At 38.3% G+C, this 27,365-nt stretch overlaps 1 protein-coding gene across 6 annotated transcripts in view; it reads left to right on the top strand.

Moving 5' to 3' along the window:
* The window catches only part of ZNF438 (zinc finger protein 438), a 216,790-nt gene that overhangs the window by 70,361 nt on the left and 119,064 nt on the right, over positions 1 to 27,365 (top strand). For all 6 annotated transcript variants that reach the window (XR_003551017.1, XM_006158270.3, XM_027775614.1 and 3 more), the window contains one exon: positions 24,517 to 24,592. The gene's annotated coding sequence lies outside the window, so the exon portion shown is untranslated. The remainder of the gene's footprint in view (positions 1 to 24,516; positions 24,593 to 27,365) is intronic.

The raw sequence follows: 27,365 nt of genomic DNA, 5'->3' as shown, positions 1-27,365 counted from the left end.
AGACTTAGGGACAGCCATCTTCCTCTTATAACAACCTGCTGCCCTGGGAACTGACCTCTTCCCATCAAATATAGAACTCATTCCCTCCCCTGAGACAGCATTAATCCATTTGTGAGACTCATATCTCCATGATCCAAGCACCATCTGCTAGACTTCATCTCTTAAAGGTCTCGTCATCTTCCAGCACAGTTATGCTAGGGGCCAAATTCTTTGAAACTTTGAGAGATAAACCATTATCTAAACCATAACAAGCATCTGCTTTATACAAGGTAACGTATTCGACATTGGGACTACAAGTTACAGTAGAGAAGACAGTTTCTGTTTTCAAGGCATTTCTAGTTCAGATGAGTAAGTGGGTAACTAGAGCACCAAGTACATGGAGGCATACAGCAGAGCAAAGGTAATGCTTGGAAGAGAATGATGTAGTTGACTTTGAATATGTTTGAAGAATAGAACTAAGCATCCTCAAGCTTGCCTGTATTTCTAGAATCGTTGAATCCTTAAGACTTTTAGAACTAAGGGATATCAACTACTAGAGGAAACGTACAATTTTTTTTTTCAGGAATAACTGATTATATTAGTGAGTCTGTAGCAAAGCAGCTGGTAGATTATAGATATACATATTTTTCATTTTCTAGAAATGAAGGTGATTGTATTGCACTGTACAAGCTACAAATTTTATCTAGAATTTTTTATTTGAAATTCTGATGAAATATTGTTCTCCATTAATTTACAGAAAAAAATCTTCCTTGAATTGTCTGTAAGAGACAGCACAACTTTTGCCATTGTTGAATCCCACAGCTCTTTGAGGTAGAGATTTCCTGTTTGGCCCAATATCCTTCTGTTTAAGTTAGAGGCTACTCTCTCTAGCTTTCGTTTGTTGAAATGTTGGTCTCTTTTTATAACACTAGAGGCCTTTAATTTATAAGCTGGATTTGTAAATTGAAGGAGCTCAGGCTGGGTCTGGCCTGTGGAGTGTGTGGCTCACCTCTATCCCTGAACCACATGAAGCCCACAGTTTGCTGCTCTTCGGGAGCTAATAAGCACTTCTGTGACCTGGTTTGCCCATACTTTATTGGCTAAAATCTAGGTGATTTGAAGAAAAAAGAATGGAATGAAAAAGTTAGTTATAACTGAACCAGAAGGAAAATTAGAATTGTAAAAAACCATCACTAACATGATACAGACAAGAGTTAGAAGTTAGAGCCTGGGATAAGAGGGTTGTAATGATAGCAACCCTAGAGGCATTTGAAATTGTTATGATGGTTTTCAATAGGCACCCCTTTGGCCTTCAATAGAATTAAAGATTGGACTTTCCAGGTATAGTTTATTAAATATAAAGACATACACAATTTAGAGGGAAAAGACAATTTTTTTATGTAAAACAAGTTTGACTATGTCTTCATAGACTTTGAAAGCCTTCTGGCACCTCAAAATACACTGAGTGGTTTGAAAGATTAGTAAAATTGTAGAGTGGGGCTTCTTTTGGAACAAAAAAGGTATTTTTAATATAGAGGTAAGGAGTATCATTAGGAAGATTATTGAGCAGTTTGTAACATGAAGCTTAAATGGTATTATTAAGTAAAGAAAATGAGGTTTAGAAATTTGGACACTGTTAACTACAAGTAAAAGTAAGCTTCTTTCATGTAATACTGAAGTCAACTCTGTAATTGAAGAAACTAACGTAATATTTTTATGTAAATATATTTTATTTAATCTAAAGGAATTCATGAATACTTTGTTTTTCAAAAAAGCACTACAGATCAGATCAATGTTCCTTTTGATCACCACCTTTTTGTTTTTCCACCGATCATCATTTCACCATTTATCTTAAATAAATCTAGGCCTTGTATCCTATAACTGTTTCCAAAATAAGGACATCAATATTGCCAAATGCTCTCGATATTTATATTCATATGTGTGTGTGTGTGTGTGTATAGAATAGAAATGTATGTTTGTATAGATGCTAAAAAAACAAACCCCGCAGAATGTATTGATTGCTGGCTCCTTTTAAATATGGCTTTTCATTGTAAGTTTTGTTTTTATTAAGGATATTCTGTAATATTAATAATAGCAGTTCACATTTATTGTGTAGTTACTATGTTCTAGGCATGATACTTAGCATTTTTCATACAATATAGTCTCATAATTTTCACATAACCTTTGGATGTGAATAAAATAGTTGATTTTATGTGAAGAAAATCCCACCTTTATTGAATATTCAATTTACACTAAGTTACTAATGCCAGTAGTTTAGCAATCTTTTATTAGACTTCAAAACTAACACACTTAGAATGTTTTTTAAAAATTGGTAAGAATATAAATTTTAGTACTGTTTCTTAGTATTATTGTGCAGGAGGCCTTTACCAAGTTCCTGGAGGTAGGAGTCTGCTTGCTGGCCTGAAAGCCGCAGTTATGAGGGTGACTCTTGCTCAGCTTCTAGGAGTGAAGATGCAACTTGTCGTAATTGAACTAATTGTACATGAGGAGTGGCTTTAAAAGCCTATGCTTGTGATAATGTTTTAATTCAGAGGATGGTTATGGGATAGAAGACCTAGATTAAAGGAGGTTTGATTATAAAAGTTGTCTTTCATTTTGCCCTTAGTCGTCCTGGGATGGAAAGTAAAGGACACTGCAGTGGGAGCTCTGAGAGTTTTTCATGGAAATTTGTATAAACGGAGTGGTACTGGGTGGGTTGAGGGGAAAAAAGGTACTTTTTATCTGTACTCTGATTTTGGTATTTGAAGATATTTTCAACAGTTCATGACAAAATAAAGAGCTTTTAGAAAATGGAATCGTTGTGGGACCAGCGGTTAGCATAATGGCTATGTTGCTGAACTCCCATGTAGTTGACTGCGGTTCAAGTCCCAGGCCCAGTGGCTTAAACTTACACCGGGTGTGTGTGTGTGCGTGCCCAAGATCCTGAGAGGAATGGAGGAGAAGGGATTGCGGTGTGGCCATCCCCCCAGGGGGTGATTTCTTGCTTTCTGTCTCTGTGTCTCTCTCTCTCTTTCTAGTGAGCGCACGCACCCTGTAGCAAAAACCTCTCTCAAAAAAAAAAAAAAAAAAAAAAAAAAGAAAGAAAGAAAAGAAAAGAAAATGGAATAGTTGTGACAAAGATGTAAATCTCAGCTATGCTCCTTAACTAGCTTGGTGACCTTGAGAAAACTATTGTGTACTGTTTTAACCAAATGATAATATCCATTTCATACAGCTAGATTGAAACGGCAGAAAGAGTTTACGTATTGTCAAGTGCGGTTCAAGTACACCTATGTTCTGTGGTAATCCAGCTATGTTCATGATCAGAACTGTTGTCACAGCCTTCTGTAGTTTGCTTCTTTTACTAGTTCCCCTGTATTGAAGACTTACCCTGCTTACTTCTCTTTCTTTCTTGAAAGAAGTTACTACAACTTGGGTATAGAGTTCTGTTACTTTCAGAATAGAAAAGAAGCCCAGTTGCTGAGTCATTTAACAAATATTGAAGGCTTAATATGTATCAATCAGCATTTCTTCTGGCTCATTACAAGAAAAGAAAAGAGCATTTACAGGAACTCTCAAGGAGAGGAGAAGGTATATACTGAAAATCCCAGAAAATGCCATTTTATTGTCTTCAATACATTAGTGCTCTTAGGCATTAAATTTTTTTTTAATCTTTAAAATTAAAATAAAAGTATTACTTAATATCTGTCCAACTTGTTAAAGAATTTGTTAATAAATTCCCTTTAAGTGGGACACTTCGAAAGTTTAATTAATCTTGCTTTGGTTTCTTTATGGTTACAGTACTTCATTTACTTTGAAATCTCAAATAACTTTGAAAGGTGGTATGCGGTTTTTATGTTTAATAGAACAGGACATGAGTTAAAAATAATGCTTAATTTATTTTGAAATCTCGAATAACATTCCAAGAGGGTAGAGGTTTTATGTTAATAGAGCAGGATGTGAGTTAAAAATGTTCAAGTCCCAGAGTAAGCTCTCATTTCCAGATAAGGAGACTGAGCGCCACTGAGTTTGCATTCGGTGTACTTCAGAGTCTGCCTTCTAATGAGGAACTGATCCTTGCTTGGAGCACAATCAGAAGTCTGGCTTCTTATTCTGAGTTTATCGTTTTCCTCCCTTCCATTCTGCTAATATTTTCCTAGTTAAGTGTCAAAGCAATTCAGAACCCATGGAAAGAGGGAGCACCTTTAGTGTGTTAGTCATGAGACTGTGTATCTGAGCCAGTGCTAGAGGAGTGAGACATAGTTGTTTAACTTTAGGGCAACTAAGGAGTCTACAATTTCAGTGTCATTTTCTATTTTTAGTGATAAGCCATTTATTGTTATAGGCTGTCCCTTGAAGAAGACCATGTGTGCTTTGGAGGAGGCATTTTGCTAGGGGAAAAAGATCCTACGGTTTTACTGTTTCCTCTTCTGGATGATTCTGAAAAGCTAATAACCTTTTTGACTTTAATTGGTGGTTTGCTTTATCATCTATATATTGCTTTCATTTTTTTTTTGACCTACTCTTTGTGGCACACAATCCTATACTGAAGTTATTACACTAATAGAAACATGTAAATTTTGTTTCAGAGAGACCTGTGAAATTTCCACCTCATATTTTAAACTTACTCCGTTGACAATAGTACTTTTTCCTCCATTGTATTTTGTTATCCCATCCATGCCTTCAGCATCTGAGAACTGGGTGTATGTGTGTGCATGTGTGTGTGTGTTTAAACCAATATCTCTCAGACTCACCTGCTCATAGAAACTGAGCATATCACCTTGTCCCAGAAGCAGATGTGATAAGTGTGTCTTGTTTTCATGAGATCCCAGTTGGGGCTCTCTAAAGATTTTTAAAAGCTGCACAGTCACATCTGCTTTTCCAGGTTAACCGCTAGAAATATTTTACCCAGTCTTGACTATACCTAGGCTGCTCTTAACCAAGGGAAAAAAAAAAAAAAAAGGTTTATGAATGGTTAAATTCTCCAGACTTCTTTCTGGCCTAGCATATTAAAGAAATTTTCACATGGATTAGATAAGAAGTGAGTAAGAAATTTTTATTTGATTACATATTATTTATTGTGGAAAGAATTCTTTTGACTGATGAGGAACAAGATGTTTAAATATAAGCCAGGGAGGAGACCCATTTGTTTGGTCAGCTTTATAGGAGTCACAAACTTAGGATGAGTCTGCCAGCTATTCCATCCTCTTGCCCCGCCTGATTTTTCATGTTTCTTTGGAATTTTTACTTAGGACCCTTTTGGATAAGTGATACAGTGCACGTATGTGGTGATTAGAAATGCTAAAGGCTGTTTTCTGGAGTAACATATGACTTTATCACATTATTATGAATTTATGCTGTGCTCTGAGTGTGTGTGTATAAAATGTTTTTTTCCTTTTCCCTAAACTCTTTCTGCTCTTGGCTTGTATATTCGTGTACGTGGGAGGCAGCAGGACCCCATTTATCGTGGCAGTGGGAGGGGACGTAGTGATATGAAAGGGTTACTGTCACATTTCCTGTGTAGTTCCCTCTGATCTCACTGAGCTGTAATTCCTTTCTTGATGTTAAACATTCCCAGGCTCCTAAAACCTTCTGGCCTGCTTGCACTGGCCAAGTTTTTCCCAGGTGATCGTGTAGGCGAACCTCCTGTTTTGAAGGCTAGAAATGCCTCCTCCTTCCTCCGTAAGATAGGCTAAGTGCTCATTCCTTTGCAGTCCCAGAAGAAATAGCTTGGATTTAAAACAACAGAGTAATAGCATATTAGTTGCAGAATTAAACTTTAGCAGCCAAAATTCTTGTCAAATTAACTGTGTAGATTTTTTAATCTACTGATTCAAGAAATTTCTAGTTGAAGTAAATCCTACTGAGTTATCAAAGATTATGTTCTTCCTTCTAAAAACACACTTGAGAAAAAGAGTTTTGATTCTAAATGGGGAAATTATGACCTTACTATCTCTCTTTAGCCTACTTAATCAGGAGTTCATTTTAAGTTGCCTCAGATATAAAACTGTAGCTGAAACTGCAGCATTTCTGCTTATTTGATAGTCTATTCAGAAGGTTATAGTTGAACATAGGGGAGATACTTGTTTCCTATTTTCTTTATTTTTAAAATTATGTGGCATGTAGTTACTATGGAATATTACTCAGCCGTAATAAACAGTGAGGCCCGTTATTTGATACAAAGTGATTGAATATAGAAGTTTTTTTTGGGGGGGGGAGAGATTTTCACTGTAGGGCGCGTGCACTCACCAGACAGACAGAGAGATAGCGACAGAAAGCAAGAAATCCCCCCCCGGGGGGGATGGTCACGCCGCAATCCCTTCTCCTCCATTCTCCTCTCGGGATCTTGGGCACGCACGCACACGCGCCCGGCGTGAGTTTTAAGCCACCGGGTCCGGGATGCGAACCACGGTCGACTACGCGGGAGTCCAGCAACATAGCCGTTACGCTAACCGCTGGTTCCCTGAATATAGAAGATTTAATGCTAAGCAAAGTAAGCCAGGCTACAAAAGACAAACGCCGTATGTCCCTGCTCATTATATACTGAATGTCTGTACTCTGTGACAAAAATTGAGAGACCCAAAGGTAGATGGTAGGGAAGACAAATGTGGATAGTAGACACTATAGGGGAAGGGAGTAGAAAGCAGGGGATGGGTAGTGGGAGTAGGTGTAAGGACTTAGGGAGGAAGTACTTGACAAACAAGAATGTAAAGTTCTCCAGTGAAAAAGATGTATATGATAATATCCTTGATTTGATAGCAATGTAATAGATGTTTTTTAAAAACTACGTTGTGTGCTGTGGAGATGTACAACAATTAAAAGTGAAGAAGAAATTTTTTAAAAAAAGAAAAAGAAAAACTATATGGCAGTTGGGCCAACCCCATAGCACAGCAGCTAAGTGCTGTGCAGAAGAAAGCTGGGTCCCGTTTGGCTCCCATGGTTTGAATTCTGCCCTGTGGTAGCATGCTTGGCTATTGTGCCTACCCAGAGTCCTGATGGTTTAGCTAAACAGAGGAAAAAGGATTGCAGCATAACCATGTTCTGTTGGGGGAGTTCTTCCTTCCCCTCTAACCTCTCTTGTATATGTGCCTGCTGGCTTAAAGAAACAAAATATATTTAAAAGCATACAGCAGTTCATTTGTATTTTGCAGTTTAAAATACATATTTTTGGATGCTGCTTAGATGCTGTGCTCCATTGGTTGGGACCACATGGAAAGCCTAGGTTCAGTCCCTGATTCAACCTAAACGTCATACGTGGCAGCTCATGCCTGTAGTCTCAGATGGGAGGCTGAGGCATTGTAACACAATAAGACCCTATCTTTAAAATCAATTAAATTGTGTGTATACACACACACACAGTTTTTGTGGCTGGCAGAAAGTTTATATTTTTACCTTTTCCCTTAACTTTTTTAAGAAAATTTATGCTGTGAGGCATAAAATGTGTCAACAGCTGCTTATGAATCGAGGGCAGGGAGAACTTGTGCCCACACTGCCCTAACCTCAGGTAATGAGCCTTTGTTTAGACACAGCTCTAGGGGGAAGTTTACTCCTACTGCTTAAAGCATATCTCTGTCCTCAGTCAACAGCTTAAGAATCTAGGGGCTTGGAGGCAGAGGTGAAACAATATTTCTTTAAAGGCGTTTTTAGTATAACTTGTTTGCTAGTGTTTTGGTAAAATCACTATTTACATTGCTTTAAGCAATGACGTAAGATATTTTTCAATTTACCTTAACTATCTGTAATACGGTTTTACATGGAGGTGAGCAGGTGAATTTTTAGGTTGATTCTGTTTGAATCTGCTTTAGAGAATCAACGTGATGGTTGATCATTTTCATTCACTTTCAGTTCCCCAGTGTCTCCTCTAGAGCCTGTCACAAGTAGGCTTTCAGAAATAGTTTATTGAACTTAATGAATAAGACTGCAAAATTAATTTTGTACATTTCTGTATTGTCTTATATGTGTGATTGCATGCATGCCTAAAAATGTTACCCTCATCCTATTATTCTCTATTCAGCGTCCTTTTGTCATTAAATAGTTAGCATTCTGTCCTTAGGTGATCTACACTGCTAGCCAAACCATGAGACTGCTCTGTCACAGAAAGACAAAAATGACATTCGGTCATCATTTGCTAAAAGTACAGACATTTCTCAAAACAAATAAGCAAATTTATTTGTTCTTACAATAGATGGCACTTATATTCTCTCCAGAGGAGTAACTGTTCTTAGGAAAAGCATGAACTAGTAGTATTGGTCAACAAGCAGTTGTACGCATTGTGCCTAGTATGTGTGCTCTACGAAGATGTTACAGCCTTGTTTCCGCCATCTGAAGTGCTTTGACTTCCCAGCGAGCAGAATTATGTCAAGTGAAACAGCAACTTAAAGTACCTTAAATATGGTTATGTTCTCAGTCAGGGGCATGAGCAAGAATCAAGTAGCTTAGGGGAGGGAGAAATTATTTTGGCTTTAATTAGAGTGGTGAAAGTGTTTGTGGGGGAAGCATGGGTAGGGCATTTGGATATGCCCGTGGGAGGAGGCTATCCAACATTTATAAATCGGGCGGCAGTTATCATACTTCCTGTTCTCGGCAGCAGTAAGAAATCACAACAACAAAAAAGCTTAAGTATGTGGTGGATGCTTTTCTCCATCAGTAACTTATTTGTTCCTTATTTTCTTCTTAAGTGGAATTTCAGAAAAAACTTCCACCTAGGATATATAGCAGCTCTTTTAATACCATAAGAATCACTTCAGTAGGAAAGCCTCCCAAATTTCTCATTCAATTAAATTTTCAGTAGGGAGACAGGAGTAAGATATATTGAAAATTTATTCATAGCCACAGTTTGGTAATAAAAAAACCATCTAGTCTCAGTGACAACTTTAACAGCATTCACTGCCAAGTTATATCTTGATTTGAATTGTACGTATAAGGAGATACTTCCAAATTCTCTTTTTGCTTTGCAAATATGTGGGTGGCTATAATCACTATAGGTTAATATAATAATTTCACAGCAATATTTTAGTAATTTCTTAAAGATTATTTTACAGTAAACTAACTATTGCATTAATATCATAAACTATTTTAATCCTTTTTTTTGGTTTTGTAGAAGCAAATTTAAAAATGAATAAGATTTATATTGAGATCCCTTGATTACATTTACTTGTTAAAAGTAAACACAGTATAGTACATTTTAGAGTCAAACTTCTGTCTTTACTTTCACTCTTCTATTGTATAGCCAAAATAATAATAATAATAATAATAATAATAATAATAATAATAAAGCAGGAAAAGACAGGAATGAACCAGTTTCTCTAACACAGTAGAGGGAGAATCTTAAGATAGCCTAACTTAATTTTGGCTAGTAGCTAATTTCTGTGCCCCTATGCATGTTTCTGAATGTCCACAGTTTTTCAACCGTGTGAACTGATGCCAGTGTAATAATGAAGGGGTAGCAATAAGTAGCATACTTCCCAAACTATATTTTTATAAAGATCTTGAGTCTTCAAGATATTACTAGATGGGGACCAGCAGTTAGCGTAATAGCTATGTCGCTGGACTCCCACGTAGTCGACCGCAGTTCGAGTCCCGGACCTGGTGGCTTAAACTAACACCGGGCGCGTGTGCCCAAGATCCTGAGAGAATGGAGGAGAAGGGATTGCGGTGTGGCCATCCCCCCTGGGGGGGGATTTCTCGCTTTCTGTCTCTCTGTCTCTCTCTGTCTGTCTGGCGAGCGCATGTGCCCTATAGCAAAAACCTCTTAAAAAAAAAAAAAAAGATATTACTAGATGATTCACAATGAAAGGGTTTGGTAGTCAGCTAATCTTAGAAGGGTAGGAGCAATCACTATATATTGGTATTTAAACCAGTATTTACCAAAAAGTATTTCTTTCCTTCCTTCCATTTTAAGAACATTTATTAAAATCTCATGTAGAACAAGTTTTAGCAATCATCACTGAGGATTTCACACACACACACACACAAACACATACACATTATTTAGGCCTGTTTATGTTCACTTTTCTATTAATCTCCACCTTTTCTGGAACATAGGTTGCAGTGCAGAAGGAAAAAGGGTAGTAGTAGTTTTAAGTGTTATTAATGTCAGGATACTTAGTGAAAAAGAGACTGAAGCTTCTACCTAAGCAAAGGTAGGGAACCAGCAGTTAGCGTAATGGCTATGTCGCTGGATTACCACGTAGTCGACCGCGGTTCGTGTCCCGGACCTGGTGGCTTAAAACTCACGCCGGGCGCGTGTGCGTGCGTGCCCAAGATCCCAAGAGGAGAATGGAGGAGAAGGGATTGCGGCGTGACCATCCCCCCTGGGGGGGGATTTCTCGCTTTCTGTCTCTATGTCTCTCTCTATCTGTCTGGCGAGCGCACGCGCCCTACAGTGAAAATCTCTCCAAAAAAAAAAAGAAAAGCAAAGGTAGAGATTTACCTGAGGATGCCGAGTCCACACTGCATGTCTCTTCTGTACCCTGTTGCTCTGAGTAATCAGTTGACTGAGCATCACAGAATTATCTCTGGAGGAAAGAGGTTAGAGGTCAAAGAGACTTTCCCTTTTTACTGTAAATACTTCTGTTTCATATGAGTTTTTTCAGTAGTGTAAGTTCCTTTTGTAACCTTAAGAACATAAAGCAGTTTGAAAGACTAATTGAGAGAACTTCTATTTTTCTAAAGGATGTCTTATTCCTAGCCAGTGGGCTGGAGACTCAAGAAAGAGTTGTAGTCTGAATCAAAAGCCGGTTCGCTGGGAATCCTTTACTGAGGGAGGTCTGGCTTTTGTTGTGTTCAGACCTCCAGCAGTTTGAATGAAGCACACCAACATCGTAGAGGACAATTTGCTTTACTCAGAGTCTACTAATTTAAATGTAGATATCAAAAATACTCTCTGAGAAACATCCAGAATAATGTTTGCCCAAATACCTAGGCATTGTGGCCCAACCCATGTGACACAAAATTTACCCCACAACTCACCATTTCTACTTCTCAGAATCTGCTCAATAGAAATGAAGACATATATCTGTACAAAGACTTGCATTGTTCATGGCAGCATTAGTTTTTAAAGAATTATTTTATTGAACTTTATTTTGTTTATCCACTTATTTAACTTGACCAGAGAAGGACAGAGTGAGAGAGAAAGAGAGGGAAAGCAAGAACACAAGCTGCTGGGTCTGGGGCTTGAACCGCAGTTGGCCATCTGGAAGTCCAGTGCTCCTAACCACCACACCACCTACTAGCCCCAGCAGCATTGCTTTTTTTTTTTTTTGGAGGGGGGGGAGAGGTTTTTGCTATAGGGCACGTGCACTCGCCAGACAGAGAGAGACAGAGAGACAGAAAGTGAGAAATCACCCCCCCAGAGGGGATGGCCACACCATAATCCCTTCTCCTTTCTCCTCTCAGGATCTTGGGCACGCACATGCGCCCTCAGCAACATTACTTATAATACACAAAAACAAGAAACAAATGTCCATTACCTTGCAAATGGGTAAACAAAATGGGATAAGTTCAGATACAAGAATACTATTTAGCAGTGAAAAGGAGGAAAACAATGATACTTGTTTCTACACGAACGAACCTCAGAAATACTGTCCCTAGTGAAAGAAGCCAGACTCAAAGACCAAATAGAATGTGTTTACATTTACATAAAATCTCTAGAAAAAGGAAACTAATCAAGGCACATCCTAGGGGACCATGGAATAGGACAGAAATACCACCTATTGACTGAAGGGAACTTGGGGAGGGGCTGCTAGAAATGTTCTAAACCTGGGTTGTAGTGATGACTGTTTGCCTCTGTGAACTGACCGAAATACCATTCTCCACTTATAACAGAGAATTTCATGATACATAAATGGTAGTTCAGTACCATTTTATTTTAGAAAAGGCACAAATGGATAAAAATAGGGCAAATGGAGTAAAGATTGGACACACAGTGCATCTTATAAAAGCTCCTGTGTGTATTCTGTTTGAGATAGGTCACACATTTTGCTCTAAGCTCTTTTAAGGAGACCTCTCATGATATAAGATGCATTTTCTTTTCTGCAGACTTATTTCTTAAGCCTTCTTTCAATGTAATCGAGTTGCTTAACATCAAAGACACAAGTAAATACAGTCCTGCTGGGTGAATAGGAAGGAGAACAGTAAAAGGATGAGGCCAGGAATGCTGCTTTTTGCTGGTATGATTTAATCCACAGGTAGATTTTAAAAATAAGGGACGTCTCAGCTAGGTACTTATCAGGCAGTGCTGCAGAGACTTTTGGTAAAAACAGTAGCAGTGAGTTTAGCATTTTCTCCCTAGCAAGTACCTGGAGTGCAGTTATTCTCAATTACAGGTTAGATATGGCTAGCTAGATTTTTAAAAGCAAGATTGGGAGTAGAACTGGCATCCTCTTAATAGTATACTACTTCCAACTAGAAATATATGTGAATGGTGTTAAAGTTCTCCTTGAGAGAGGCCAGGAGGTGGCATAGTGATTAAGGTGTTAGACTCCCGTATAGCTGACTGTGGTTCACATCTCAGACCTGGCTCCTTGAAAATCACACCATGTGCGTGTGTGTTTGTGTATATGTGTGTGTGTACAACCAAAATCCCAGGAAGAGAATGGAGGAGAGGGATTGTGGTGTGGCCATCCCCCTTGAAGGGTGATTTGTCAATTTCTCTCTCACTTTCTCCTTCTGTCTCTTTCTGGCATGCCTGTGCCCCTGCGACAAAGAAATGTCCCTGAGAAATAATTTTCGTTGTTCTCCAGAATTTAAGTAAAGGGATCATTCAGACCAAAAAGACGGTAGAATATGATTATAGAGATCAGTTTGAAATGGTATGTTTTTCATGGTTTATACATTTTTACAAGTGACACATGCTTGTATCAAGCATTTCTAAATTTCAGTTCATACATCAAGAATAGAATTTGTAAACCAAAATCAAAATGATCCTTTTTTCTCCCCTCTAGTTCATTCTGTGTCTTTAGCTTTAAGCATTAAGTTCATGCTGCAGTAAACATATTGGCACTGGCCACTCTTCCATTCAGACAAAGGGTGTAAGTGTGCATGCACACATATTTACATGCACATGTAATGTATTTACTGTTTGTCACTTTAGTAACAAGTATTACTTGCTCTATATTTCATAACTTATCATGGTGCATTGTATTTTCTGTTATGCTTGAAAATTGCTGCTTCAGGCTGCTATAATGGTCATACTTTATTTGTAATCCTGATTTCACTTCAGCCATGAGGAAATATCTAAATAATTATTTATTAATAAAATAAAAGATAGCCCAAACATGAATTCTTTGGTTTGATTATGTATGTACAACAGTTTACTTAGTAGGGAAAAAATGGTTGGATATAATTGCAATAATTTAGTTGGAGTTTATTATGTTTAGGAAATTGTTTTATGTATCTCTGAGATAATTGACTTTTTTATAAAAAATAATTTTACCTTATAATGAACTTTGGAAATTACTTCTGCAGAATGAGGAAGTTTAGGCTTCTGCTTCTAGTTATGTTATAGAAGATGGTTGTAGGACATTGTAGTTCCAGTGGCAACTAAAAAATCAAACCAAAACAAGACAAAAAAAAAAAAAAACAGATAAATGATAAAAATCATTGCTGCAATGGTATGTTACTACATCATAAATTACCCCAAAAGATAGTGGTTTAAAATAATAACTGTTTCAGGGACCAGCAGTTAGCATAATGGCTATGTCAACTCCCATGAAGTCGACCGCAGTTTGAGGCCCAGACCCAGTGGCTTAAACTCAAACCTGGCCCGTATATGTGTGTGCCCAAGATCCCAAGAGGAGAATGGAGGAAAAGGGATTGCGATGTGGCCATACCCCCAGGGGGTGATTTCTCGCTTTTTGTCTCTCGGTCTGTCTCTTTTCTGGCGAGCTCACGCACCCTATAGCAAAAACCTCTCCAGAATAATAATAACAACAACAACAACAATAACTATTTCAGATAGCTTATGATTCTGTGGGTTGGGAATTAAGGCAGGTGACTTTTGTTCTGTGCTACATTGACTGAGGTCAGTGGATCGTATTCAGCTAGTGAATGGACTGCTCTGGAGGATTCAAGATGTGGTGCCTGGGCAGAGATGGAAGATGGCATTCATATGGCCTTTGTAGTATGGTAATCTCAGGATAGTCCGACTTCTAATATTGTGCTTGGGACTCCTAGAGGGAATTTTCCAGGAAATAGGAAGTGAACACTGCCAGTATCTTAAGGCTTAAAATTGGAAAGTGGTGCCACATCATTTCTACTATATTCTATTGGTCAGATCAATCCAAGAACCTTCTCAATTCACATGGCCTTTCAATGGAAGAGATAAACATAATTTGTGGCCATCTTTAATCTCCACAGTTCATCTTTTGGCCATAAATGATTTCAGTTTTTCCATTGTTCAAAATTTACTCACCACTTCCAGTAATCATATTCTCTTGCTACTAAGGCTTTTTCCTAAAGCATAAAGTCTAGGATATTGCTACTTAAGTCAGGAGGAAGTGCCTCAGGTATAGAGGCAGAAGAGACAAACTATCTACCTAATGTATAATGGAGAGACAGGACAGGCATGGAATAACTTGAGTAAATGCTTCCAACTAAAACTGTGGAAAGAAGAGGCATGTAGCTTTTATTGGTCCATAGTAATTTTGAAATTCTTGTGTTGTCAGTCCTTTAATAGGGCATTCATGCTTCCTAGAGATGACTCTCCCTGGCTTCAGATTTCACCACCTCAATTCTGAGTAATCCTTTTTTCAATTAGAAAGAATCATGTTTGCAACTGGATAGAATTCTAGTGTGCTTCTTGGCTATGGAAGCTGGAGAGTCATAAAGCCTCTTTTCATTTCATGCTTTCTCTCTGTCTCTTTAAGTCCAAACCAACATAAGTATTTAAAAAACTTTTTGTATCAAATTATAATGTATTCCTTTAGACAGAGGCCACAACCACATTTGTTTTTGAGATAAACTTTTTTTCTACTTCATACTAAGAGTTACGTTATTGTCAGTGACCTTAAAAATTATAGGAGCTTTTTATTTAAAACGCTGCAAGAGCACACCAGTAAGAGTTTTAGAGGCCCTTTATCTAGGAGAGATAGGCCAAAAGGCAAACTCCTTAAGGTTCTGAGAACTGAACTTGATACAGTTTTAAAGCATTTTATAGCCTCCACTTAGCGCTCTACTACTACACTCCAGAAATTCTTACCCTGAAACCATGCTTTACTGATCTAATAATAACTGTAAAGCTCTGAGGCTATTTCTTACTTTTCTGACTGGAGAGAATGGGAATAAAAAATCGTTTTATTCTTAGAAGAGCAAGTCCTGGCTTCTTTATATTTCCTCTGAATTCTGCTTGAAAATGAAATAGTTCTTTTGTTTATCAGAAATTAAGGTTTAATTTAGGTTTAATAGCAATTTGGACAGAAAAAAAGAACAAATAGAGATAGTGAACTCAAGAACCATTCATTAGAAAAGAGTTCAAGGTAAATCACACAAAGGGGAGAAAATGAGTGGAAAGAACAAAACAGCATGAGAGATATATGGGATTGAGTCAGTTCAACTGATACACATGTAATCAGAGTCCCAGGAAGACAGAATGAAGCAAAAGCATTCCTTGAAATGATAGTTACCAAAGATTTTCCAAACTATCAACTCATAGATTCAAACTGAAGAAGCAAAGGAGATTAAGTGAGCCTCAAGCAAGATGAACATAAAGAAAACCACACCTCAGTATAACAGAATGAAATTTGTCAAAACCAAATGTAGTCATGTACAACATAATGTCAGCTTGGTCAACAGTGAACTGTGTGTGACAGTGGTCTTGTACAATTATACCAAGTAAACCATTACTGTAGTAGGCTGTACCATCTCTTTTGTGTAAGTGCACACACTGTGATGTTTGAACAATGCTAAAATTGCCTAGTGATGTCCTTCTCAGAACTTACTCCTGTTGTTAAGGAATGCATGACAATTAAAGAAAAAAATCTTACAAAGGAGCAACAGCACAATTGATGGCTGACTGTTCTACACAAATGATTAAAATTAGAGCAGACAGTCTTACATTTTAAGCACAGAAAGGAAAAATACTACCCATGAAATATCCACTTATTTCTTGAGAGAGAGAGAGAGAGACAGAGGCACCCTAGCAGGGTTTTCATACTACAGTCTATTTCCAGCCAACCAGGATGGGTACATGCTCATGCCATGGGTGTGTACAAGGAGCTATTGGGATGTGGCTTCAGACTGGAGCATCATATTACCGCTGCACTAGTGTAGCTTTCCCCCAGCTCCTGCCACTTTTTTTTTTTTTTTTTCAGTGAAGGCAAAATAAAGATGTTTTTGCACAGAAGGTGAGACGTTGGCACAAGGAGGTCCATAGTAAAATACTACTAACACAGTTATTCAGGCTGAAGAAAATGATGTGTAGGGAACTGTAGACCTTCAAGAAAAAAAAATGAAGAGTATGGGAAAATATAAATATGTCAGTAAATATTAGACATCTGACTATTTAGAGCAACAACAATAATGTCTTACAGGACTTAGACATAGAAATAAAGTGTATTAAGACAGTAGAATGAAGCGCAGGTAAGTACGATAGTATAAACTGATGTTTTCATCTTGTTATAAAAATCAAATATAATAAGCCAAGGAAGTATTTGCAATCTGTAGAATAATAGCTTTAAAAATTACAAAAGCAGTCATAAAACTGGCAGAGAATATAAAATGAATTAATAAGGAATTATCCAAAGAAACACTGGAGTAAACAAAACAAGAACTGATGAGATGAATAGAAACCCAATAATAGGAAGATGTTCGTGAATATTAATAATTGTATGTAAATGGGCTAAATACATCAGTTAAAAGCCAAAAATTTTCAGACTTGATTAAAAAAAAGTCTGTATAAATCATATACTCCATAAAAGGATGTAGAAAGAAAAAATGTACACTGTGCAAACATTAGAAGAAATCTGATGTAACTATATTAATATCAGGCAAAGTAGCTTTTTTTTTTTTTTTTGAGAGGTTTGTGCTATAGGGCGCATGCGCTCGCCAGACAGACAGAGACAGAGAGACAGAAAGCAAGAAATCTCCCCCCATGGGGGATGGCCACGCTGTCGTCCCTTCTCCTCCATTCTCCTCTTGGGATCTTGGGCACACACGCACACACGCCTGGCGTGAGTTTTAAGCCATCGAGTCTGGGACGCGAACTGCAGTCGACTACATGGATGTCCAGCGACATAGCCATTACACTAACTGCTGCCCCCCCAGGCAAAGTAGCTTTTAAGACAAAATGTATTATGAGAGATGATGGGGGTATTTCATAATTTTAAGACTCACTTCAATGGGACCAGCAGATTGCATAATGGTTACGTCACTGGACTCCTGTGTAGTCAACCACAGTCTGAGTCCCAGATCCAGCAGCTTAAAACTAATGCCAGGAACATGTGTATGAGTGTATGTCCAAAATCTCAAGAGGAGAATGGAGAAGAAGGGATTGCAGTGTGGCCATCCCCTCAACCAAGGGGTGACTTCTTGCTTTGTGTTTCTCTGTCTCTCTGGTGAGCGCACACATCCTACAGCAAAAATCTCTTAGAAAAAAAAAAGATTTAATTCAATAGGAAGACAAAACAATCTTAACTTTGTATGTTCCTAGTAACAAAACTTCAAAATATACAAAGCTAAAACTGACAGAACAAAAAGGAGAAATAGATTAATTCATCACATAATTGGAGAATTTAACAACTTTCTTTCAATCACTGATAGGATGAGAAGACTTTAAAAAATCAGTAAGGTTGTAGAATATTTAAACATTGCTACTAATCAGTTTGACTTATTGCTATTTATAGAGCATTATTCCCAACAATGGCAGACTGAACATTCTTTATAAATGCACTTTAAATTTCTACCAAAAGAGAATGTGTTGGATCAAAAAGCAAGTCTTAGTAAATTTTGAAGGATTGAAATCATACTTAATGAAATTAAACTAGAAATAAATACCAGAAAGACAAATGAAAATTTTTCATTTTGCTTGAAAATAAGCTACTAAATAATCCATGCGTAAGAGGTATAACAAATATTAGGAAATATTGCATCGTCAGAAAAGTCATGACTCAATTTTGCGTAGAAAAACACATTGTGACTTCTGACAACCCAATATTTTAAGCTGAGTCCATGTCAAAACTTGCAAGACACATTATTTAGGAATGTATTCCTTTAAATGTGTGTTTAAAAAGTGAAATTGACGATTAGTGATCTGATCTCCCTCAAAGACTAGAAAAAGGACTAGCCTGTAGTTTAGTGGTTAAGGCAGCTGGTTCCCCTGTGACTGACCTGGTGGTTTGAGTTCTATATCCAGCAGCTTGGAAAAGCATTCTAAGCACATGTACATGTGTGCCCAAAACCTGAAAGGAGGGGAAAGGAGAAGAGAAGGAACTGGGACATGAACATGCTCCGTGGGGGCGGGAATGTTTCTTACTTGACTACCTCTCTCTCTCTGTCTCCGGTCAGCTCATGTGCCTTCTGGCAAATTAAGAAAAATTAGAAGAAGAAGAGAAATCGTATTCAAATAAAAAGAAAATAATAAAAGAAGTAGAGAAAATCAATACATCCAAAAAGTGTTTCTTTTTATTTATTTTTTTAAGAGAGATTTTTGCTATAGATTGTATATGCTCACTAGAGAGACAGAAAACAAGAAATCACCCACCTGAGGGAATGGCCACACCTCAACCCCTTCTTCTCCAGTCTTCTCTCAGGATTTTGGGTACATATGCACATGTACCCTGCATGAGTTTTAAGCCGTTGGATCTGGGACTCAAACTGCAGTCAACTAAGTGAGAGTCCAGCTTCATAACCATTACGCTACCTGCTGTTCCCCAAACGTCGTTTCTTTGAAAACGTTAATAAAACTGATAAGTCCCCTCTAAGAAAAAAAGATTTTTTGTTCAAATTATCTAAAGGATAAGAAAATATTACAGACAACTTTATATAAATATATTTGACAGCTTAAGTAAAATGAACAGATTCTGTAGAAGATACTGCATAACCAAAATGACTCCAAAAAAAAAGTTAAAAATCTGAATAGTGATATATCTTTAAAGACATGATCGACTCCGTAATTAGGAATCTCTTCACCTCTAGTAGTAGTCTTCAACTGAATTAGCAGGTCTCAGTATTAGGTCTTTGAATGTTTCTCTGAATTATTTGTTTGTTTTTAGAAAACTTCTCCCATAGGCAATGGTCAACACAGCAATTCCTTCTCCATTTCTCTCTTCTTTCAGGATTTTGAGCAGTCATGCACATACCTCCACTGTTTAGTGCTTTGTAAACCACTGGGTCTGGGACTCGAACTACCAGTCAACCATGTGGGATCCAGCTGTCTTAACCACCATACCAGAATTGTCCCAAGATCTTAAGTATTGAAAGCTTCCTCTCTTGTCCCTTCTCTTCTCTGGCAATGTTTTTCTCTCACACTCTTAAATTCAGATATTCCTTCGTTTGTGTTCTCTCCCTCTCATTTTTCCTTCTCTCCTTCCATTCTTCACTCTCTCAAGCTCGAAGATACCCTTAGCATGAGATCTGAACTCTCTCTACTTCACTCTTTTACACAGAACTTTTATCTGTGTCCATCACTCGCGGTTTTCTCCATTTCTGATCGTAAAAAAGAATAGTTTCTTCCCTTTACTGTGGCTAACACCACCAGAATTCTTACTTCCATTTCTTGAATTTACTCCTTTATTTATTACTCCTCTTTTCTATTTCTGGCAGAAATGATGCTAAGTGAAATAAGGCAGGAACTGGAAGACAGATACCTCATGTTCTTACTCATCTATGGAAACCTAAAGATTAACTCCCACAGAAGAAGAGAGTAGAGTGGTGTACACTGGAAGCTGGAAAGTGGAAGGGGCAGGGGAGGGTAGGAAAAACTTGGGTAACAGATTCAAAATTGCAGATAGATAAGAGGAGTGATTCCAGAATACTATATATAGTTGGTGATGATTTAATAAATATTTCAAAATGTAAGAGAAGATTTTGAATGTTCATGACAGAGAAATTATAAATATTTATGATACGTTTCTTGCTATGATTTGATCATTATACATTATATTCATATATTGAAAAATTGCACTGTATCCTATAAATATGATCCTGATATTATACATCAATTAAAATTACAATTGCAGTTAAAATGAAGAAAATGGGGGACCAGCAGATGGCATAACGGTTACATTGCTGGACTCCCATGTAGTTTACTGCAGTTCTAATGCCAGACCTGGCGGCTTAAAACTCATGCTGGGCACACGTGTATGCATGCCCTGAATCCCAAGCAGAGGACGGAGGAGAAAGGATTATGGCATGGTCATCCCCCTTGGAGAGTGATTTCTCGCTCTCTGTCTCTGTCTGTCTGTCTGGTGAATGCATGCATCCTATAGCAGAAAATCTCTCTTAAAAATAAATGAAGAAAATGAGTAAAAACAAAATACCCTTGTTAAAGATTTATATGTGGGGCCAGATGGTGGCACTTTCATAAAATGCAGTGCTCTGTGAGGCTAACTCACATGAGAGGGTTCTGGGTTCTTTTCTGGAGATCTCTCTTGACTGTGCTGGTTATGTGCATGTCTTTGCTGATGCTAGGGTTGGACTATGGCATGGAGACCTGATTGGGGTTCTCTCTCTGTCTCTATCTGTCTCTCTTTCTCTATTTTTATGTAAGAAGCAAATAAATGTTGAAGAAAAATTTATCTTCACTTCAAACTATGCCAGGCATCTTAGAAGAGTAAGCTTCAGTTAATTCCACCTCTTCCCCCCTATCCCCCCAGATCCCTCAATTACAGGCAGTGTTTCTTGTCTTTCTGGGATTTCTTTCTAAGGTCGCTAATGACTAGTACGTTCTTCTCAGTCCTTCTTCTGCCCTGGAAAAGTAGGACAGGCCCTTCTCTTCCTTGGCTCTTCTTCTTTCACTTGATTGATGGAGATCCATCTTTTATGGAATATTTCTCTTCACATAAATACATCTTCTAAGAGATTATCAAACTGTTCTATTGACTTAGTACAACAAGAAAGAACACAGGGATCAGCAGTTGGCACAATGGCTATGTCACTGAACTCCCATGTAGTCAACCACGGTTTGAGTCCCCGACCTGGTGGCTTAAACTCACACCGGGTGTGTGTGCATGCATGCCCAAGATCCCAAGAGGAGAATGGAGGAGAAGGGATTGCGGCGTGGCTATACCCCCTGGGGAGGGTGATTTCTCGCTTTCTCTCTGTCTCTCTCTGTCTTTCTGGCGAGTGCATGTGCCCTATAGCAAAAAAAGGCAATGTTTTTCTCTCACACTCTTAAATTCAGATATTCCTTCGTTTGTGTTCTCTCCCTCTCATTTTTCCTTCTCTCCTTCCATTCTTCACTCTCTCAAGCTCGAAGATACCCTTAGCATGAGATCTGAACTCTCTCTACTTCACTCTTTTACACAGAACTTTTATCTGTGTCCATCACTCGCGGTTTTCTCCATTTCTGATCGTAAAAAAGAATAGTTTCTTCCCTTTACTGTGGCTAACACCACCAGAATTCTTACTTCCATTTCTTGAATTTACTCCTTTATTTATTACTCCTCTTTTCTATTTCTGGCAGAAATGATGCTAAGTGAATTAAGGCAGGAACTGGAAGACAGATACCTCATGTTCTTACTCATCTATGGAAACCTAAAGATTAACTCCCACAGAAGAAGAGAGTAGAGTGGTGTACACTGGAAGCTGGAAAGTGGAAGGGGCCGGGGAGGGTAGGAAAAACTTGGGTAACAGATTCAAAATTGCAGATAGATAAGAGGAGTGATTCCAGAATACTATATATAGTTGGTGATGATTTAATAAATATTTCAAAATGTAAGAGAAGATTTTGAATGTTCATGACAGAGAAATTATAAATATTTATGATACGTTTCTTGCTATGATTTGATCATTATACATTATATTCATATATTGAAAAATTGTACTGTATCCTATAAATATGATCCTGATATTATACATCAATTAAAATTACAATTGCAGTTAAAATGAAGAAAATGGGGGACCAGCAGATGGCATAACGGTTACATTGCTGGACTCCCATGTAGTTTACTGCAGTTCTAATGCCAGACCTGGCGGCTTAAAACTCATGCTGGGCACACGTGTATGCATGCCCTGAATCCCAAGCAGAGGACGGAGGAGAAAGGATTATGGCATGGTCATCCCCCTTGGAGAGTGATTTCTCGCTCTCTGTCTCTGTCTGTCTGTCTGGTGAATGCATGCATCCTATAGCAGAAAATCTCTCTTAAAAATAAATGAAGAAAATGAGTAAAAACAAAATACCCTTGTTAAAGATTTATATGTGGGGCCAGATGGTGGCACTTTCATAAAATGCAGTGCTCTGTGAGGCTAACTCACATGAGAGGGTTCTGGGTTCTTTTCTGGAGATCTCTCTTGACTGTGCTGGTTATGTGCATGTCTTTGCTGATGCTAGGGTTGGACTATGGCATGGAGACCTGATTGGGGTTCTCTCTCTGTCTCTATCTGTCTCTCTTTCTCTATTTTTATGTAAGAAGCAAATAAATGTTGAAGAAAAATTTATCTTCACTTCAAACTATGCCAGGCATCTTAGAAGAGTAAGCTTCAGTTAATTCCACCTCTTCCCCCCTATCCCCCCAGATCCCTCAATTACAGGCAGTGTTTCTTGTCTTTCTGGGATTTCTTTCTAAGGTCGCTAATGACTAGTACGTTCTTCTCAGTCCTTCTTCTGCCCTGGAAAAGTAGGACAGGCCCTTCTCTTCCTTGGCTCTTCTTCTTTCACTTGATTGATGGAGATCCATCTTTTATGGAATATTTCTCTTCACATAAATACATCTTCTAAGAGATTATCAAACTGTTCTATTGACTTAGTACAACAAGAAAGAACACAGGGATCAGCAGTTGGCACAATGGCTATGTCACTGAACTCCCATGTAGTCAACCACGGTTTGAGTCCCCGACCTGGTGGCTTAAACTCACACTGGGTGTGTGTGCATGCATGCCCAAGATCCCAAGAGGAGAATGGAGGAGAAGGGATTGCGGCGTGGCTATACCCCCTGGGGAGGGTGATTTCTCGCTTTCTCTCTGTCTCTCTCTGTCTTTCTGGCGAGTGCATGTGCCCTATAGCAAAAAAAAAAAAAAAAAAAAAAAGAAAAAAGAAAGAAAGAACACACAGATGACTCTGAAATTCCACCTCCTTAGAGAAAAAAACAGTGTAGCATTTGTATTAGGTATAGGTTGGGACTCTGAAGTTTTAGGATGGGATAACAGAAATGAAGCTAACCCTTGGATTGATTTTATTATTATTATTATTATTATTATTTTAATTGTCAAAGGATATGTGTACTCAACAGAAAGAGATGGTGAGAGGGAGAAAGCACCCACCCCCCTCCTCTAAATTGAGTTTGGTCACACTACAATCCCTTCTTCTCTCTTCTCTGTCCTGTTAGACCTTCACACATGTGTACTTGCCATGTTTTTCAAGCCACCACAGAGGGGTTGGGATTCAAAACATGGTTTGCCATGTAAAACTGGCTCTCTTAACCTCTAGGCTATGGGGTTGGCCTGGCTGAATTCTTAGTTATAATTTTTGTAAATAATGCATGGTTCTGATGGAAAAGAAAGGACTATTTGTTACTGTATAGCTGGATGTGGATGATTATTCCAGGACTCAGTCCTGCACAGTCCATCAAGGCGTTATTCAAAGCACGTCTTCAGTGAATTTTTAACTTCTTACATTTGCCCTGTTTTATCTTCACTATTGCAGTAACAGAACAGGTTTCACTGTCTTTGAATCTTCACACAGTAATTTATCTCATACTCTGGAATCAAAGCCATCTTTACAAATTTGAATGTGTTTTACTGAAAACCCTTCATGATTTCTAGGTATAAAATAAAGCCCTATGTATTAAATCCAGTATCCAGCCACTTACAATATGACCTAAACCCCAAGTTACAATTCTCACTTGCCTGCCTAGTCTCCCTCTCCCCTATCTGTGTTTAGTCCGCAATGCAGAGCCTTCCCACGTTTCTCCTGTAGTAGCTAACCCTCTCCGAAATCCCACAGGGCCCTGCACCACTAGTGGCACTTAACGTATGTTATGCTTATTCTTCTAAAGGCATTTCTTGGGAACAGAAACTGTTTCTTATTCAACTTCATACCTCCTTGCTCTCCATGATTCTGAATAGGGCTCAGTGTCAGCTAGATTTTAAATAATTCAGTTTAAACCAGGCTTAAATATTTAATAATATATTTTCCAGAAATTTTAGGAGATTGACACAAGAATATATGAAGGGAATGTATTATGTCTCCTATTTTAGAAGTCTTTGAGCACTGCTTGAGACTTTTATTTTAGGTTTTTAAATTATACATAGCATAAGTAATGTCAATTTTATAGGACTCCGTATAACTCTCTTATGGTCTTTCAGGTATAATCATCTAATTGGCTTCTATAAGCTACCCATCAATACTTTTAATTTCATTACTTCCATTACATTTGTTTCTAGAGAAGATGAATGCTCTGTCTCATCCAATACTGAAGGTTTGAAGAAAGAAGACATTCGCTAAGTCATATTACTTCAGGTAAGTCTGCTAAATAAGCCTGCTCACATCTATCTTAGCACCAGCTCAAGATTGATTTAAAATGCAGAGAATTAAGTCCACTACCTTTAACATTTTCTTGACTCTCAAATTTCTCAGAATGTCTTATATTATATGACATTATATATTGAATCACATGTCTTGGAAAATGGGGGAAAGATGATTTCTTATTGCAATTAATATGCTTATAAAAATATAATGTTTAAATTCATGCTATTATTTTTTAAATGAGATTAATACCTCAAATCGTCCTTTTATTTAGAGAAAGTCTAGTTTAAAGTTTGTACTATGTGCCATACTTAATGCTTTTAAAATGATTTTTCCATTGTAACTAGTATTTTGTAGTTTTTTTCTGTCTTATTATAGTTTTTTCAAAATGATTTATATGTTTTTATTCAGGGAGAAATTTATTAGTTAACTAATAAACTTTAAATGTTTATTAACTACTTATTCAAAAACTTAGCTTCTTAACCAACCTCAGCTCTTGTAATAATCTCCTAATGGTCTTTGTGTATTCATTCTTTCTTCCTCCATCTGTATTCTACTACCAGGTAAATCTGCAGGAAGATCCACTGTAGTAATTTAAATACCCCTTCATGGCTCTTCACCCATGGATGGAATCCATGTTCTTTGGCCTGGCATTCAAAGCCACTACCAAGCTCTGTGATGGCCTTCCTCTCTCCATACTGTTCCCTCTGCCCATTGAAATCCTTCGCAAGCCTTTCCACTTAGCTTTTTCTGATCACTCTAGCTAGAAGTTCTAGCTCTTTCTCTCTTTTTACTTATTTTTTTTTGGGGGGGGTGGAGAGGTTTGTTTTGCTACAGGGCACGTGTGCTCGCCAGAAAGACAGAGAGACAGAGAGATAGAAAGCGAGACATCACCCCCCAGGGGGGATGGCCACACAACAATCCCTTTTCCATTCTCTCGGAATCTTGGGCATGCACGCTCACACGCTCAGCGTGAGTTTAAGCCACCAGGTCCAGAACTTGAGCTGTGGTCGACTACATGGGAGTTCAGCAACATAGCCATTACACTAACTGCTGGTCCCGCTCTTTCTCTCTCTTTGCTGACTTCATCTAATGTTGTGTTTTTTTATCACTTACAGCACACTTTACCATGCAGCTTTATTGTTTGTGTTTATGTCTGTCTGTCTCATTCTAGGCTGTAAGGACCATAAAAATCAAAGAGCCTGTCTGAGTAATTTTTGTATCCCACAGCATTCAGGACAGCCTTCAGTAGTGCTCAGTAAATATTTGTTTAATAAAATAAGAATGTGCTTGTTTTTTTCTCTTGTCATCCCCCTTTTCATCCTTATAGACACATATGGGCTGTATTCAGGGCAGCTGTTTATTCCTGTCATGCACTCTTGGCTGCCATCTTAAACTTGGAAAATACTGACTGCAGTGTAATTAATAAGATACGGTCGGTTCCCTACCTATAAAATAAACTGTGTTCCAAAAGTTCATGTTTAATTCTGTTGTTTGGAATGCAGAAAGCATTTTTCCACCAAAACAATGTTATAAATAGTGGCTGTGTTCTCAGCCAGGCCTCCCAAGACTGTTTAACTAGTAAGTACCAGTGCTGCTTTAACTCCAGGCAACTACCAAGTGTGATGTTGTTTTGTGGAGAAATTCTGCTTCTGGATATGCAAATACATCCCCTATGCTCTTGAAACAGGGCAGACCTGTGACTCTGCCAGTGACAGAGCACACTGGATGCTTTCCCACCAGGAGCTTTTCAGTTTTCAGTATCTGCCCAAAAGACATTACCTGTAGATTACTGATACTCTCGTGTCATCCAAATGAGGTCAGGGGCCACTTGCCTTTCTGACCCTGCCCACAGGGGACCAGGGTTGTAAACCAGGGCTTCAGCTGCCCTTTTGCATGGGTGGGTCTTTAGAAAGTCAAGTATTGGTGGATCCGGAGTTCTTTTACTACTTCCCTGTTTCTGCTGTTCTAAAACTTCAAGGAACTGAATATATAAACATGAAAATACTTCTACCTATAGGAGAAAACACACATATAGGTATTATACCTATATTTGACATTATATCCGTTTTTATAGACAAGTGATTATCATTTCTGCATGGGCGTAATGATACTTTGGGTAAAAAAACATGTCAGTATGTGCATAAACAACCTTGGAGGATGACAGTTTAGGTTGTCAGGCTGCAAGAGAAAAACGCTTTATAAATTTCAGAGAATTTAATTTATTCAGTCATCACAAGAATTAAGTGCTTAAGTGTCTGCTTTATGTGCAATACTGTTGTTGATGCTAGGGGCTGTGGAAACTAGATGCTATGAAAAGTTTGCCTTTCCTCTGGAATGTCAAATACAGGGAGTGAAATATCAATGAAACAATCATAGTAAAAACTGTGTATTATTAATTGTTATAATAAACACTGTGAAGGGACCAGCAGTTAGTGTAATGACTATGTTGCTGGATTCCCACGTAGTCGACCGCGGTTCGCACCCCGGACCCGGTGGCTTAAAACTCACGCCAGGTGCGTGTGTGTGCGTGCCCAAGATCCCGAGAGGAGAATGGAGGAGAAGGGATTGCGGTGTGACCATCCCCCCTGGGGGGTGATTTCTCGCTTTCTGTCTCTCTGTCTCTCTCTGTCTGTCTGGCGAGCACACACGCCCTATAGCGAAAACCTCTCCCCCCCCCCAAGAAGTCTCTTCCTCAGTCTCCCCAGGCCCTGTATATGGAAGAGGAATGGGTCTTGGGACTCAGTGGCCTCAGATGTGAGATTCA

This window comes from Tupaia chinensis, unplaced genomic scaffold (assembly GCF_000334495.1).
Source record: "Tupaia chinensis unplaced genomic scaffold, TupChi_1.0 Scaffold000578_2, whole genome shotgun sequence".
Lineage (NCBI taxonomy): Eukaryota > Metazoa > Chordata > Mammalia > Scandentia > Tupaiidae > Tupaia > Tupaia belangeri.
Note: the sequence above shows the minus strand (reverse complement) of the source record. Positions and strands in the feature narration are given on the sequence as shown.